This window comes from Myotis myotis, unplaced genomic scaffold (genome assembly GCF_014108235.1).
Source record: "Myotis myotis isolate mMyoMyo1 unplaced genomic scaffold, mMyoMyo1.p scaffold_m19_p_3, whole genome shotgun sequence".
Taxonomy (NCBI): domain Eukaryota; kingdom Metazoa; phylum Chordata; class Mammalia; order Chiroptera; family Vespertilionidae; genus Myotis; species Myotis myotis.
In genome coordinates, this window is record NW_023416335.1 from 191,376,892 (window position 1) to 191,392,128 (window position 15,237).

At 43.7% G+C, this 15,237-nt stretch overlaps 1 protein-coding gene across 8 annotated transcripts in view; it reads right to left on the reverse strand.

Annotated features, from left to right (window-relative positions):
* The window catches only part of RIMKLB (ribosomal modification protein rimK like family member B), a 38,298-nt gene extending 23,833 nt beyond the window's left edge, over window positions 1-14,465 (reverse strand). For 4 of the 8 annotated variants that reach the window (XR_004966024.1, XR_004966022.1, XR_004966023.1 and 1 more), the window contains exon 1: window positions 14,219-14,462. The gene's annotated coding sequence lies outside the window, so the exon portion shown is untranslated. Of the gene's footprint in view, window positions 1-14,218 lie in introns of all 8 variants that reach the window. The other 4 variants (XM_036298781.1, XM_036298782.1, XM_036298780.1 and 1 more) reach the window with 2 other exon arrangements.
* Between the last annotated feature and the right edge of the window lie 772 nt (window positions 14,466-15,237).

Below are 15,237 nucleotides of genomic sequence, written 5' to 3' on the forward strand. Positions count from 1 at the left end.
CACACACACACACACACCTTGACCTGCCATGCCTGCCCCATGACCTATGGCCTCAAAGGCATCAGTCACTGGAAAGCAGGGAAGAAATAACATAATGTGGGAGATACACAGCTGTGGTGACACATCAGGCCAAGACCCAAGTAACCAGCAAAGAGAATGCCTCATGCCAAGCCTCTTGGCTCTCTGTACCCTTTTTCCATAGCTGTGATCAAGAACATACCCACTAGCGTCCTAGGTAAGATATGGTAATAAATCAACTTACACACTGGGAAGACAGGATGTGGCCTTACAGAGTCTTCCAGGCCACTAGGAAGGGTCTCACTCAGGAGAAAAAGATCCACAAAAGTCACACAAGAGTACCCAATATAGAGATCCCAGTTGCCCTTGAGAGATAAACTATTAAGAATGCCCTTTAAAAGTTTATATTGGGTAGTTTTTGAAACACCCTGTCCTTGACTTCCAAAACTCCAAAGCTATGTCTGTGCTTCCCCTGACATTTAGTTCTTGAACATCATCTGTTCACCAATGGTTGAATTTCACTGTATAAACTGCACAGCCGTTATGGCCCCAAGAGAAATCAGGATGAGATGTTACAGCCACGGGCAACTGGAAAGCAGGAACATTCTGCCGATACTTCTATGTCAGCTCTCAGAAAATGCCCAGCTGCAACAGTAACACCCATGGTATTTTCAGTGATTCTAGTCACACAATAAAAGCACTCCAAGACTGCAACCTCACACCGCTGTGCAGCAATCCCGACAGATGATGCACATGAGCATCCCGTCTTGTCTGACTTCATGGCCACATAAGGTTTGGGTGTTTCTATACTGGTATGCAACAAACAACTGCAGGTTCAGATTAGGCTCTCTATCTCCTTTCATTTTCTTTTTTTTAAAATATATTTTTATTGATTTCAGAGAGGAAGGGAGAGGGGGAGAGATAGAGAAACATCAATGATGAGACAGAAACATCATTGTTCAGCTGCCTCCTGCATGCCCCCTACTGGGGGGTCAAGCCCACAATCCAAGCATGTGTGAAGTATGGTAGCAACCATCTCAGGTAGAAATTATAGTTTAACTTTAACCCTGCTGTTTGGCTTATGTACCTATTTGCTTTGTTTAACAATGGACAAATTATTTTGATTTTCTGAATTATATAAATCATCCCATTCGATTAAATGCCTTATTGATTGTAATGTGAATATCCCATGGGTTGTGGTCATACTGGTCTTAGAAAGCACATTTTTCCTTCACCTGGGAAGGACAGCACAATTATCCCAAGGTCAGAGGGCTCTAGACCCAAAACAGTAATTTAGATAACATGCCTAAGTTTAACCCAGGTTACCCAAGGGCTCTAGATAATGTATTTCTGTCAATTCAGTGACTCTGAGACCCAAATCTATAATTAACATGCTTAATTCTGCTTCTGTAAACTGCTTTTTTTGCGAGCCAGGTTCCTCATTCCAAACCCTGGGATGTAATCAATACCTTTGTGATTTTTTGCCTATATAACCCTGGAGCTGCAACCATCTTGTTACTATGAGATTTGGGAAATGACCCCTCATAGTCCCGGATTGCAATAAATGTGACTCTTTAATTCGACTTCTTGAGGCGTCCTTCTGTGTTTCGCGGGGTATGTTACAACAGTGCCCTTGCCCGGAATCGAACCCAGAACCTTCCAGTCCACAGTCCAATGCTCTCTCCACTGAGTCAAACCAGCTAGGCTTTCATTTTCTTTTTAATGGGCTCTTGATCCTAGGGTTCAAACAAAGAAAATGATGTTCCCTCCCTATCTTCGAGAAGTGAAGCAAAGCTGAAGTTATCAATTCGCTTGCTACAACAGGAATACATCCTTTCAGAAGGGATGCCTGCACCCCAGAATCTGGAACTGAAAGAATGCTCTCTCTCCCTACAGAAGGAAACTGTGAAAGAAGTAGAGGCTGCATTGAAGAGGTCTGACATCAGTGTCAACGGCTGTGGTTTCTCAAAGCCTGCCTAAATGGTAGGCGAAAATGGCAGGAACTGGGAACTGAGGTATCTTTGGTCATCATGTGGAATACATTTTCTTTATCAGCTTCAAAAGATTCTTGCGTTATACCTTAATTTTCATGTAAAGATTCATAGAGGTATGCAATAGTGTGTTCCAACTCTCTATTTCTGTACACCAAGTAGATGACATCCTCAGTCTGTAAAGGACACAACTACTACTTAACAACCTTCAGCTTGCTAATTATTGTTTCATTGGTACTGGTATCTTTAAGTGACACCTGTCCAGATTTTTTAATCCACTATAATTTTAGTGATCCCCTGAAATCAGTTTATTGGCAGGAAATGAAAGGGAACAACCTCTCCTCCACCCAATGGCCCACTCCTGTTTCCAGAGGATGAGAGGCTGGCCATCCTTGGCGCTCAGGGCTGCTGCTGAGGAGGCTGCTTGCCTTTTTAAGACTATTCCACTGTGATTCACACCTAACCAGACCCAAAATATTCTCAGGTTAAGACTCTCCAGCCCCAACGGCAGAGGCTCATCATCCTCACCCCCACTCCCATGGCCTGGCAACAATGCCTTCCTGTGGCCCAGAAAGAGACCAATAGGTGGCACCTCCTCTGATGGCCTTCTCCCCCTAACCCAGCGGTTCTCAACCTGTGGGTCACGACCTCTTTGGGGGTCGAACGACCCTTTCACAGGGGTCGCCTAAGACCATCCTGCATATCAGATATTTACATTACGTTCATAACAGTAGCAACATTACAGTTATGAAGTAGCAACAAAAATAATTTTATGGTTGGGGGTCACAACATGAGGAACTGTTTTAAAGGGCCAGAAGGTTGAGAACCACTGCCCTAACCATTATTTTAAAACATCTACTTTTCTATTTTTCCCATCCACTAACATCAAGGAAAAAGAAAACACAAAAAAGCTTGTAAGAAGTGAAAAGCAGATTCTACCATGTGAAGATACAATGAGAAACTGACAGTCTGCAACCTGGAAGAGGATTCTGGCCAAAATCTGACCAGGCTGGCACCATGATCTTGGACTTCCAGATTTGAGAACTGTATGAAATTAATTACTGCTGCTTATATGCAAAAAAAAAAAAAAAAGAATAAGTCAAAAGCATAACAGTGAACAATCCAGAAGCCCAAATCTATACACACAAAAAATTATAGTCCCAAGTCTTTTTTTTAAAAAAGTTCAAATTATATCCACTATTTTTAAACACAGAAAAGAGTCTATAAAATAAAGTGGGGTTTTTTTTTCCCCCTCTGACATTTAAAGGAGTAAGTTTAGTGACCCAATAAGATATCTGTAAGAGTTTACTCTCCAACATTTGCAAATGTTCATATATACACAAGAATATAATCTCTCCTCTTAGAATATAAACTCGGATGAAATAGTTTCCATACTCTATTTCTTTATTTCTCTCAGAGTATCAAGAAAAACAATGTATATATCAATATCAAATAAATGCTACTAATAAACTGCTAAAAGAGTTTTGAAATAAAAAGAAATTCAAAGAGAATTTACTTTTATATTAGAGCCAGTATTCCCATGTAACCTTCTGATGGGCACACCATTTTTAACAAATCACTGTCATCTTCAAACAGTCTAGACCAGTGGTCGGCAAACTGCAGCTCGGCAAACCGCGGCTTGCAAGCCACATGCGGCTCTTTGGCCCCTTGAGTGTGGCTCTTCCACAAAATACCGGCTCTCCCACAAAATATCGATTTCTGCGCATGGGCCACGAAGTTTCAATCACACTGTACGTGCGCGCCCGCAGGTGGTATTTTGTGGAAGAGCCACACTCAAGGGGCCAAAGAGCCGCAAGTGGCTCGCGAGCCGCGGTATGCCAACCACAGGTCTAGACAAAGCTAAATAACAGGGAATCATAAATAAAGTGGTTGATTCATTTTTCTTGTGAGGTCCCTTCCCAACGGTAATTATTCTGGGAGGAAAAAAGCAAAATCACAATCTATCATTTGAACACATTAAGGCATCTCTTACAATTATTAGGAAAATTCTTTATTCTAGATAAGACATAGTATATGAATCCAGAATCAAAAGACTTAAGAGTAAAATTAGAGAAGAAAATAATGAATTCTAATATACAAACTAAAATTCACTCCATTTGGCAATTACTACAGATGTGCTTTCAATGACATCATTCTGTCTTGGATTTGAAATTGGATCAGGTTATAGAGAAAAATAACAAATACTAGTATGTGTATCTTGAGTTGTAGACACTTCTTCATAGTCTCTTTTTCTGTGACCCTTTTTTCCTCTCAGCTCTACTTTTGCAACCCTCTCTGGGCTTCTTAAACTCTTCTCTCCTTTCTCTAGAAATGTCATCCTCAGCCAGGTTTCAACTATTACCACTGAAACTCAAATATATCATTGACCTATTAAATCTCTCTCTCCAACCAGGCAATGGTGTGCAATTATTTGGACAAACACTAGTCTACATGTTGCTGTCAAGGTATTTTGTAAATGTGATTAACATCTACAATCAGCTGACTTTGAGTAAAGGAGATTACAATCATAATGTGGTTAGGTCTCATCCAACCAGATGAAGGACTAAAAAGAGAAACTGAGATTTCCCAGAGAAACTGCGTCAAGACTACAACCATCCTGTTTACAGCCCTACAGATTGTAAATTGGCCAGTTCCACAATCACACGAGCCAGTTCCTTAAAATTAATACCTCTCTCTCTCCCTCTCTGTTTTTATCTGTCATGTTATTTAATAAAATAGTACCTTTTAATGCCAACTTTGTGATGTCTCAGGTTTTAACCAAAGAGCTGTTGTTTATCAAGGCTTTTTCTCTCAATGAGTTTTAATGTCCCCAATTCTTTCAATCTGCCTCAAATAAAAAACGTTACCCGCTTGCTCAACCAGTGTGGCACAGTGGTTGAACATCACCCTATAAACCAGGAGGTCACGGTTCAATTCCGGGTCAGGGTACATGCTCGAGTTGAGTCCCGTCCCTCCCCTCCCCTCCCTCCAACAGACCATCAGAAGTAGATCTGAATTGCTCATAGAAATGAGAAAGAATGGAAATAAAAACACAAACACAAAAAAATATAAATGGAACTCCCATTTGACCCAGTAATCCCACTTCTAGGAATATATCCCAAGAAATCAGAAACACCAATCAGAAAGAATATATGCACCCCTATGTTCATAGCAGCACAATTTACAAATAGCTAAGCTTTGGAAACAGCCTAAGTGCCCATCAGCAGATGAGTGGATTAAAAACTGTGGTACTTACACACAATGGAATACTAGGCTGCTGTAAAAAAGAAAGAACTCTTACCATTTGTAACAGCATTGATGGACCTGGAGAGGATTATGCTAAGCGAAATAAGCCAGTCAGAGAAAGATAAATATTACATAATCTCATTCATTTGTGGAATATAATGAACAACATAAACTGATGAACAAAAACAGATCCAAAGACACAGAAACATCGAACACACCATCAAACCTCAGAGGGAAGGTGGGGGTGGGGTGGTGGGGGCAGTAAGAGATCAACCAAAGGAGTTGTATGCATGCATAAAAGTATAACCAATGGACACAGACAGTAGAGGGATGAGGGCCTGTGCTGGGGTGTGGAAGTGGGCAGGGAGAGGTCAATGGGGGAAAAAGGAAACATATATAATACTTTCAACAATAAAGAATTTTTTAAGAAAAAAGAATGGGGAAAAGGAGAACCACCCTGTTTGGGGAGGGGGGATGGGTTTTTTAAAGATATTAAAGGTACAGAAAATAAATAAGATGAAAAGTTCAGAAGAGTCTCAGAAATACCTACCAAATAGTGTTAGTCCAGTTACCCCATTACTCACTAATAATGTTCATCAATAAATGATCACAAAAGAATGTCCACTTGAAACTAGGTATTTCCTACTAGTATATAATAGCATTCTTTAGCTAAGATGCCACTTACCCTATTTAATAAAAAGCTAATATGCAAATCGACCAAATGGTGGAATGACCAGTTGCTATGACGCGCACTGACCACCAGGGGGCACACACTCAACACAGGAGCTGCCCCCTGGTGGTCAGTGTGCTCCCACAGGGGGAGTGCCACTCAGCCAGAAGCCAGGCTCACAGCTGGCTAGAGCAGTGACGGTGGCAGTAGCCTCTCCCGCCTCCACAGCAGCCTAAGCCATCAGTCGGACATACCCCAAGGGCTCCTGGACTGAGAGAAGGCGCAGGCCAGGCTGAGGAACTCCCCCCCACCCCACCTCAACAGTGTACAAATTTCATGCACCGGGCCTCTAGTTATCAAATAATATCACTGGTTATGTGTTCTGAGTTCATAAAATGTTATATTCTTTACTACCTTAACTTGAAGGTAGACTGAAATGCTGTGAAAGTAGGACAGGAGACTAGATATTAATCAAAATTGACTTTACCAGTGACAGAAAAGATATGACAGTCCCCATGATACCCCCCTTATACTCAAAAGAGTATTATCTCAAAAAGAGAACAAACATCTAATTTCCCAAAATTTATATGACACATTCTCTCATATTATCTCCTTCTTATAGCACTTTCACCCATGTATACATGATTATGAATTTAAAAAAATGGGAGGATAATAATTTTCCTAACTAAACTCAAGATGGTTCTTTATCAGACAATTAAAGAAAAATAATCGTAATACCTGAATGTTTATACAGAAACAAAAAAAGCACTGAAGGTACAGAAGGCAACACTTTGAATAATGTATAGAAGTACCTATAAATTCCCTTTCTTCATACAAAAAAAAAATATGTGCAGGACAAAGGCAAAACAATGCATACAGATAAGGTTGAATAGTCTCCATTTATGGTTCACAAAATACCTTCCACATATATTTCTCATTTAATCTCACATAAATGCTGTGAGGCATACAGACATATCTTGTCCCATTTAAAAAAAAAAACTGGCCTGTCTATGATATCATAATAGTAGAGGCAGGACAGAGTCAGGTTTTCTGGTCTCTTTGTACTCTTTTCCACTATACCTAAAGATATCACAGGGAGTTTAGATAAGAAAATAAATTGACATTTTGAGTGAGTATATGTTCATGCTCACCAGTCACACTGTGTGCATTAGGCAGTTTACTTGTATCTTCTCATTTAATTCTCACAACCATCCCTTTGACACTTCATTGTCTTCATTTGGCAAGTGAAGCTATTCTAGCGGAGATGTTAGTTAAGGTGCCTAAATTCACACACCTAGAAAGTGGTAGAGCCCAGAATGCTTCAAATTTCATATACTCTATGGCAGAGATTCCCACTTGCTTCCATTTTCTACTTTCCTTAGTAATAAGATATCTGATATGAAGCTGCATACAATGCCATGTAACTAACGACTGTATTCCGTAGGCTTTCCTGAAAGTAGATGTGGTCAGATTAGCTACATCTTCACCTATGTATACATGATTATGATTAAACAAAAAGGAGAGCAAAGAGAAAAATACTGCACTCAAGCTTCCAGAAAGCCTACTTAAGGAGTGCTCTTCCTTGGTCCTTGCTCCATCCTGCTACCCGGAATGCGGATGTTATGGCTACGAACCTAACAATCATCTGGACCATGAGGCCAGGAGTCAACCTTGGAAAAGCACAACATGTTAGAAGAGCTTGAATCCCTAACAACTGTGTATGTCATGGCCTTGCACTGACTGACTACTTACTCTTTTGCATGAGAAATAAACTGCTATCCCTATTTATGTCATTGATCTTTGGGGATTCTTTATTATAGGCCACTAAACCTTACCTTAACAAATATACTCTACCATACCTTGCTCAAAAGCTAAAGAAAATTATTACCTTGACATCAAAAGCTTATGGATGTCAGCAAGCAGTGGTACTTTTCTAAGTGGAACTTTCTTTTTACACTTAATAAGATCATTTTACATTTGATCATTTTATTTTTTAATATATTTTTATTGATTTCAGAGAGGAAGGGAGAGGGAGAGAGAGAAACATCAATGATGAGAGAGAATCATTGGTTGGCTGCCTCCTGCATGCCCTTCACTGGGGATTGAGCCCGCAACCCGGCATGTGCCCTGACTGGGAATCGAAACCTGACCTCCTGGTTCATAGGTCAACGTTCAACCACTGAGTCATGCCGGCTGGGCTCATTTTACTTTTATATTCCTTTTCACAACATTCCTAGAAGTATTTCTATACTTCTTCCCCCCCACCCAAAAAAGTATTCAAAGTCAAAAAGTAGTTGTAAACATATAAAACTAAGTATTCAATTAAGTAATACCTTCAGTTAATATCAGAGTGCCCAGGCCGGGGAGAGTGGGAGGTAAGAGATCAACCAAAGGATTTGTATGCATGCATATAAGCATAACCAATGGACACTGACAGTAGAGGGGTGTGGGCATGTGCTGGGGCGTGGGAGTGGCCAGGGAGAGGTCAATGGGGGGAAAAGGATACATATTTAATACTTTAAACAATAAAGAATTTAAATTAAAAAAAAAAAAACCATTTCAGTGCTTACAATACACTGTATCTAAAAATACCATGGTAAACAAAACAGAAATAGACCCAGCCCTCACAAAGCTAAAAAATATCTGATGTTACATCATGAGAAAGAAAAAATGCTCAACATCACTGAACATTAGGAAAATGCAAATCAAAACGATGAAACTACTTCACAATAGTAGGATGGCCACTATCAAAAAACAAAACAAAACAGAAAATAAGTATTGGGAAGGATATGGAGAAACTGGAAGCCTTGCAAAAAGTCCGTGGGAATGCAATAAAATGGTGCAGCTGCTATAGAAAACAGTACGGCAGTGTCTCAAAAAATTAAAAATAGAATTACCATATGATCCAGCAAATCCACTTTTAGGTATATACACAAAAGAACTGAAAGCAGAGTCTCAAAGAGGTATCTGTACACACATGTTCATAGTAGCATTATTCACAACAGCTAAAAGGTGAAAGCAACCCAGGTGTCCATCAATAGATGAATAAATAAGCAAAATGCAATATATACTTACTATGCCTTAAAAAGAAGTTAAGTTCTGATACATGCTACAGCATGATGAACCCTGAGGACATTATGATCTGGTATCTAACGTAGTCAAATTCAGAGACAAAAAGTAGGGGCTGGGGGTTTGGGGGAATAAGGAACTAATGTTTTTTCAGTTTTGCAAAGAAAAGAGTTCCAGAGATGGATATGGTGATGGTTGCACAACAATACAAATGTACTTAAACACTAACCTGTGAACTTTAAAAACTGTTAAGATGTTAAATTTTATCTTGTGTGTATTTTACCATAATAAAAGGAAAATTGGAAAATAAAATAAAAATGATATAAGCACATTAACAAGCAGATTTTCACACATTTCCAACTAAAGGGTGAGAAAAGTATTACTTAATTACCTGTACCTTAGTTACTAAAATTCCCAAAACAGTCTGTGGTATATAAAATATGTTAAACTTAAAAAAAAAAAATAGTTTTCTCTGGAATGCAAATAAAATTTATAATGATTTCACTTAACAGAGGAATGTTATATTAAAGTATCTCTGGAACATGGCACAAGATTTGAAAAACATTCCTGAGACACAATGCACAGTGTAGCTTCAAGTTCATTACATTTGACATGTTACATGTTGGGCCAAATTTTCTTTGAACATTTGGACATTACTTTGAAAAAGGAGTTGGAAAGCTATGAATATATTCAAGCTGAAGGCTTTCCAGATATGGCTAATAACTGATAACTCCAAAGCATCAGGGAATTCCAAAATTGCTTTTTGGGCAAATCTGCATGAAGTTTTAACATGTAGCTTTCAAGACTTATCCAACATAGAACAGCAGGTCAATAACAGAGAACTGGTCTCATCTTATATAGCAAATTCATATTACATTTTGGAGATCTTATTACTAAGAACATGAAGCCAAGAGCAAATATCAGAAGGGGATAGGGGAGAGGGAGAATGAAATATGTAAGGGGCTGAATAGATTAAAGACATTTAAGTAAGGAGAAGGTTTGTTTGTTTGCCTGGTTATGTGTTGCCACTTTCTAAATGAATCAGGCATGTCAGTGTTTACACTTCAATTCACAAATTGGTACACATTTTACGTAAGAATGTAGTAGACTCCTCCAGACATTGCTGGGGGAACTGAATGCCAGATGAAAAGTACAGGGATCATGAAACTGGACTGTAATCTCCATAAATACAGAATTTCTGTTTTATTCTCTGCTGTTATCCCCAGTGGGCAACACAGAACCTCATATACCAGGAGGTTAGAAGATATTTTAAAGCTGTTTGCTAAATTGAATTATGAAGGGATCTCAAAAACCAGGGGTATTTTCAATATTAAATACCTTGCAAATATGTACACCAACTGGCATTTCTCAAAACAAAGAAATGCAAGCCTAATGCTACTTTCCATCATCATTATACAACTGAAATAATTAGCACTGTTAACAATTAAAGTGTGGGGGGGGGGGGCAATTTCAGTAAGAGTAAGAAAAAAGATATAAGCAGATGGGTTCCATGCAGACTCAGGCTCTAAGGAAGGAGAACTGCGGAGCTCTGTGGCTTTTGTCCTCCAAGCCAATTTTACAAGGAAACAAACATTGAAAATAACACCATGGCATTAGTGCATTAGTTACTATGAAGCCAGAAAGTCATTACTTCTCTTTTGCAGACCTAACATGTTCACAGATGCATATGGCACATGAATCTAAAATACGTTATGTACAGATATTTTTGGAGGTACTTTATTATTTCTTAACCCTTAATAAGACAAACAGGAAAATTCCCAAGTAATGTAAGGCAACTGCCCCAACATCTATACCTAATCTCCCCTATTCAACTTCTCTTGAAACAACTGTACATGCCAGGACAGCTAGCATTTAAAAATAATACTTTTGCCGAAACCGGTTTGGCTCAGTGGATAGAGCGTCGGCCTGCGGACTGAAAGGTCCCAGGTTCGATTCCGGTCAAGGGCATGTACCTGGGTTGCGGGCACATCCCCAGTGGGAGATGTGCAGGAGGCAGCTGATCGATGTTTCTCTCTCATCGATGTTTCTAACTTTCTATCTCTCTCCCTTCCTCTTTGTGAAAAATCAATAAAATATATTTAAAAAATAAATAAATAAAAATAAAAATAAAAATAAAAGTAAAAATAATACTTTTTTCATTGTTCCTATCACAATCTAATCACTCAGATTTTAAAATAATGTAACTATTAGTTTCTAAAGGCCCTTGTCTCATACACTTATAACTTAATCCCACCTTGTTGGGGTCCAACCCCAGCAGGTCCAGGGGTTCCCAAAGGTGTGGACAGAGTCGGCGAAGAAGGAATGACAAGGAGGCAGTGTTCAGTTGATCATCATAGCCAGGTTTTGTCTTTATTGTCCTGTTACATCTGAATTTATACCAGTTGATTTTAATCCTATCCATTCTATTCCAAAGGTTAGGGCGTTTCTTATCTCCATCCCAAGGTTACTCTCTATTGTTCTACTAAACTACAAGGAAGTAACTGAAGGAGATTATTCTAAGTAAAGATTCCGTAGCTTAAGCATGATTGTTCGTAGTTAAAGTGATTAATTGCCCGCCTGGCACTTAGTTAAGGGGTTTTATTCCCTCCCTAACTTCAGGGAAAAATCCCTACCTGGGGAAACAACCTTTCTCGGAGAGGTGACCTTGGTGAAAACACAAAGCTCTAAGAAGGGGAGCAAACATATTAAGAACAGTATGCCATAGACACCAGGTCCCTTGAAACATAAGCTGTGCTGATGTTTCTTCCCTGCAGCAACTGTGTCAGGCAGCAAGGATGGACCGGCTTCCAGCACCACCTGCAGAGAATACTCTTTTTAAACAAACCTGCCATAAGTTCTCTACAAGTCCACATCAGTAAAGTACCCCGCAAAACAGCAAGCAGCATGCAACAAAAACTCACCCTCCTTACTTTAGGTTTGGTTTTCTCTCACTCTTCACTTGTTGTTCGTGGGTACAGAAGTTCTTCCTCCAGCCATTTTCACTCAGTTTAGGTCTCTACGCCTGCTCCCCAAGGGAACATGACAAAAGCTCCTTCCCGAAGTGGGGAGCAACTCACTCTGCTCTGTCCCCATCCATCCCCCTGGTGTTGGGCCTCTCAGCTCACAGGATGGACAGAAGTGTTGAGCAATCAGTGTTACCCCAGTAGCAAATCCCAAGTGGATACAAACTGGGCCAAGGAGGGCTTACGAGGTATTTTAAATGAGTTGGCTCATCCTGTGCCCCAACAAACTGACTGAAGCTTCATTGGTATTCATTGGCCAAAGGGGGGGGGGGGGAGTGTTCACTTTAGTATGTTTCTTCACAATACAGCTGAAAAGGGTAGAGAATGTCTAAGATGTTGCCGGTAATCTCCCTCTGGAGAGGAAAAAGGAACCGAATGAGAAGAGAAAAGGGGAAAAAAGGATAGCCTTGAGTTCACTGTCCCCTACCACCCCAGAGGCTATCATGTGGGGCTCCAAGGAAACATGAGAAAATCTGTTAACGCTATCTCCACGGACACTAAGAAAAGTGGAATTTTAGCTGGGAGCCCAAAGCCTGACGGTTAGATATGCAGCTCCTGGCCCGCTGCAGGGGGAAAGGTGGGAAGGAACGGCTCCGGACCGAGGGGAGAACTGCATGTGACAAGGTGGGAAGGAACGGCTCCGGACCGAGGGGAGAACTGCATGTGACAAGGTGGGAAGGAACGGCGGCTCCGGACGAGGGGAGAACTGCATGTGGCTGTTCTCAGAATGGGACTGCCCCCCCACCCCCTCCCTGACCAGCAGACAGACCCCAGCACCTGGCAGGGGTAAGAGAAGACTGAGGGGGGGGGAAAGGGAGACAGAAAATGATAAAAACATCAACAGCCACGTTGCCAAACTCACAACAAACTCTATGACATGAAAGAAGGAAATTAATAGCCATAACCTACATAGAAAACAATACACAAAAAGGTGACCTTAAAACAACACAGACCTCCTCCCCTTGGACACGCCAACCAAATCACAGCAACCATGAGGAAAAAATTTGACCATAACTTTAATTTTAGAAATTAGAGGTTTTCATGCTAAAAGCTGGGAAATTTCAGACGGTGTTTTATTCCAAATGAGTATCTTGTCATGTCTTTATTTTGACCATGAATTGTTTAAAAAAAACAACAACAAAAAAAAAAACAGGGAAAATTTACCCAATGTTGTAAAAGACTTAAAATGAGATTTAAACAGCATTTAAGTCTTAATGGCTACAGTTATTAAAAACACCCATAGATATAAGAAGAATGTCAAGCCCACACACACACAGAAAGAACTGCCTTCCATACTAAGATGCCCATATACTTTCCGCACAGATTTACATTTTAACCCAACTCCACAGAGATGTGGGCACAATCTCATAATTCATGGGAAAATTAACAGCACTGAGTTTACACCCAAGTTCCGTTCACCACGGTTAGCATAACCCCACGCACAGAAGAGAATCAACGCCCCGTCTCTATTCATAAATACAAATCTGCTAGCAGACGCAGGAAAGTGAATCTGAAATTATCCCGTTTGGGGCTTTTTTTTAAGGGATCAGGGGGAGGTAAGAATTGCATGACAGTAAAAAACAACAAAAAAGCCACCCAAAAACACCAAAAAAAAACCCCAACAACCAAGCAACTATTTTGTCACCCCATTCCTACACGAGGGCTCCCGAAGGAAAGAGGAGTGCCTGTCACACTCCCTAAAATCCACACGAAAGGAAGAACATGGCACGAAGCACACGAGGCTGCAGGAGGAACCCCCCATCCTCCTCCTCCTCGGGTCCCGGCGCAGGAGTCCCCGATGGAGGCAGGGGGCCGGGCGGCGGCGCGTCCCCGGGGCTACCACACCCCCTCGCCACGGGGGACCCACACTTCGCGCCAGAGGTCGCGCCTCGCACACAGCATCACGGACCCCCGCCCAGCACCCCAACCCCGGCTCCACCCCGCTCCCACCCCGCTCCCCACGCCTCAGGCTCGGGATCCACCCCGGCCCCCAGCCACCCCGGGCCCCCCGCGGGCGCGCACGGCCCGGTCCCCTCCCCGGGCCGACCCTCCCGCCCCCAGCTGGTCGCCGAGCCCATTCGGCCCAACTCGCCCACGGAGGCAGCCGGACGCGGGGCGGGCGCGCCTCCACCTCAGCCCCGACCCCGACCCCGACCCCGATCCCCGGGAGGGCAAGGGAGGGAAGCGCCGGGGCTGCTCACCTGGCTCGGCGGCTCCTCCCGGGATCCTGACCGGCGGAGCGGGGCTGGGCCTCTGAGGGGAAGCGCGGGCTGCCGGGCGGGATGAAGGTCCGAGGGGAAGGGGGAGGGGGTCGGGAGCCGCCTCTTTTCTCCGCCGCCGCCGCGGCTCCCGCAGCCAGGCCGGGCGCCCTCGAGCACTCGCCCGCCCTCTCGCAGCCTCGCAGGTCGCGGCGGCTCGCCCTCACCCCCACTCCCACGCCCACGCGCTCCCGCCCGCCCGCCCCCACTCACTCACACTCACACACTCACACTCACACACACACGCACGCACTCACACCCAGCCGCTCCCCTCGCCCTCACTCGCCCGGCGTGCGCGCGCGCGCGGCCCCGCTCACTCGGCGCGCACGACGCCGGCGAGGCCGCCCCGCGCCGCCCCGGACCGCGGAGCCGCGCAGAGCCCCCCGCGCGCGCCCGGGCCCCGCCCTCCTGGCGCGGCTGCGCGGCGGCGCGGCTGGCGGCCGCGGGGCAGGAGGCCAGGCCGGCGGGCCGAACCCGCCTCCGCCGGCCTCACACCTGCGCCGGGACCCGCCCTCGGGGCTCCCGGTCCCCACGGGGCCGCCATCGCCGGCCTCTGGGGGATGTGGAGAGGCGAGGGGGCGCGCGCCCTAACCGGGAGCGCGCGCGAGAGAGAGCGGTTCGAGGACGCGCTTTCCCCACCCGCCCCAAACGGTCCTCACGGAGGAAGGGAAACGGGTGGGGGAGCGAGGTTTGTTCCCGGCTGGAAACCGCGAGATGAATCCCTTCCGTTGTACACCCTCCCCGCCTGGACGGTCCCTTCTCCGGCCGCGTTCATCCGCCCTGTGCACCCCAAGCCTCTCGGACGCAGGGTCCCCGCCTCCGCCTCCCCGCCCACCTCCCGCTCATCCTCTCCGCCGGCCTCCGCCTGGAATCCAGAGGCAAAGATTTGGGGACAAAGATCGTCAATAGCCCTAATGTCCTTTGCCCTGGACGGAGTCAGGACAAGGCCTCTGCATATGGTG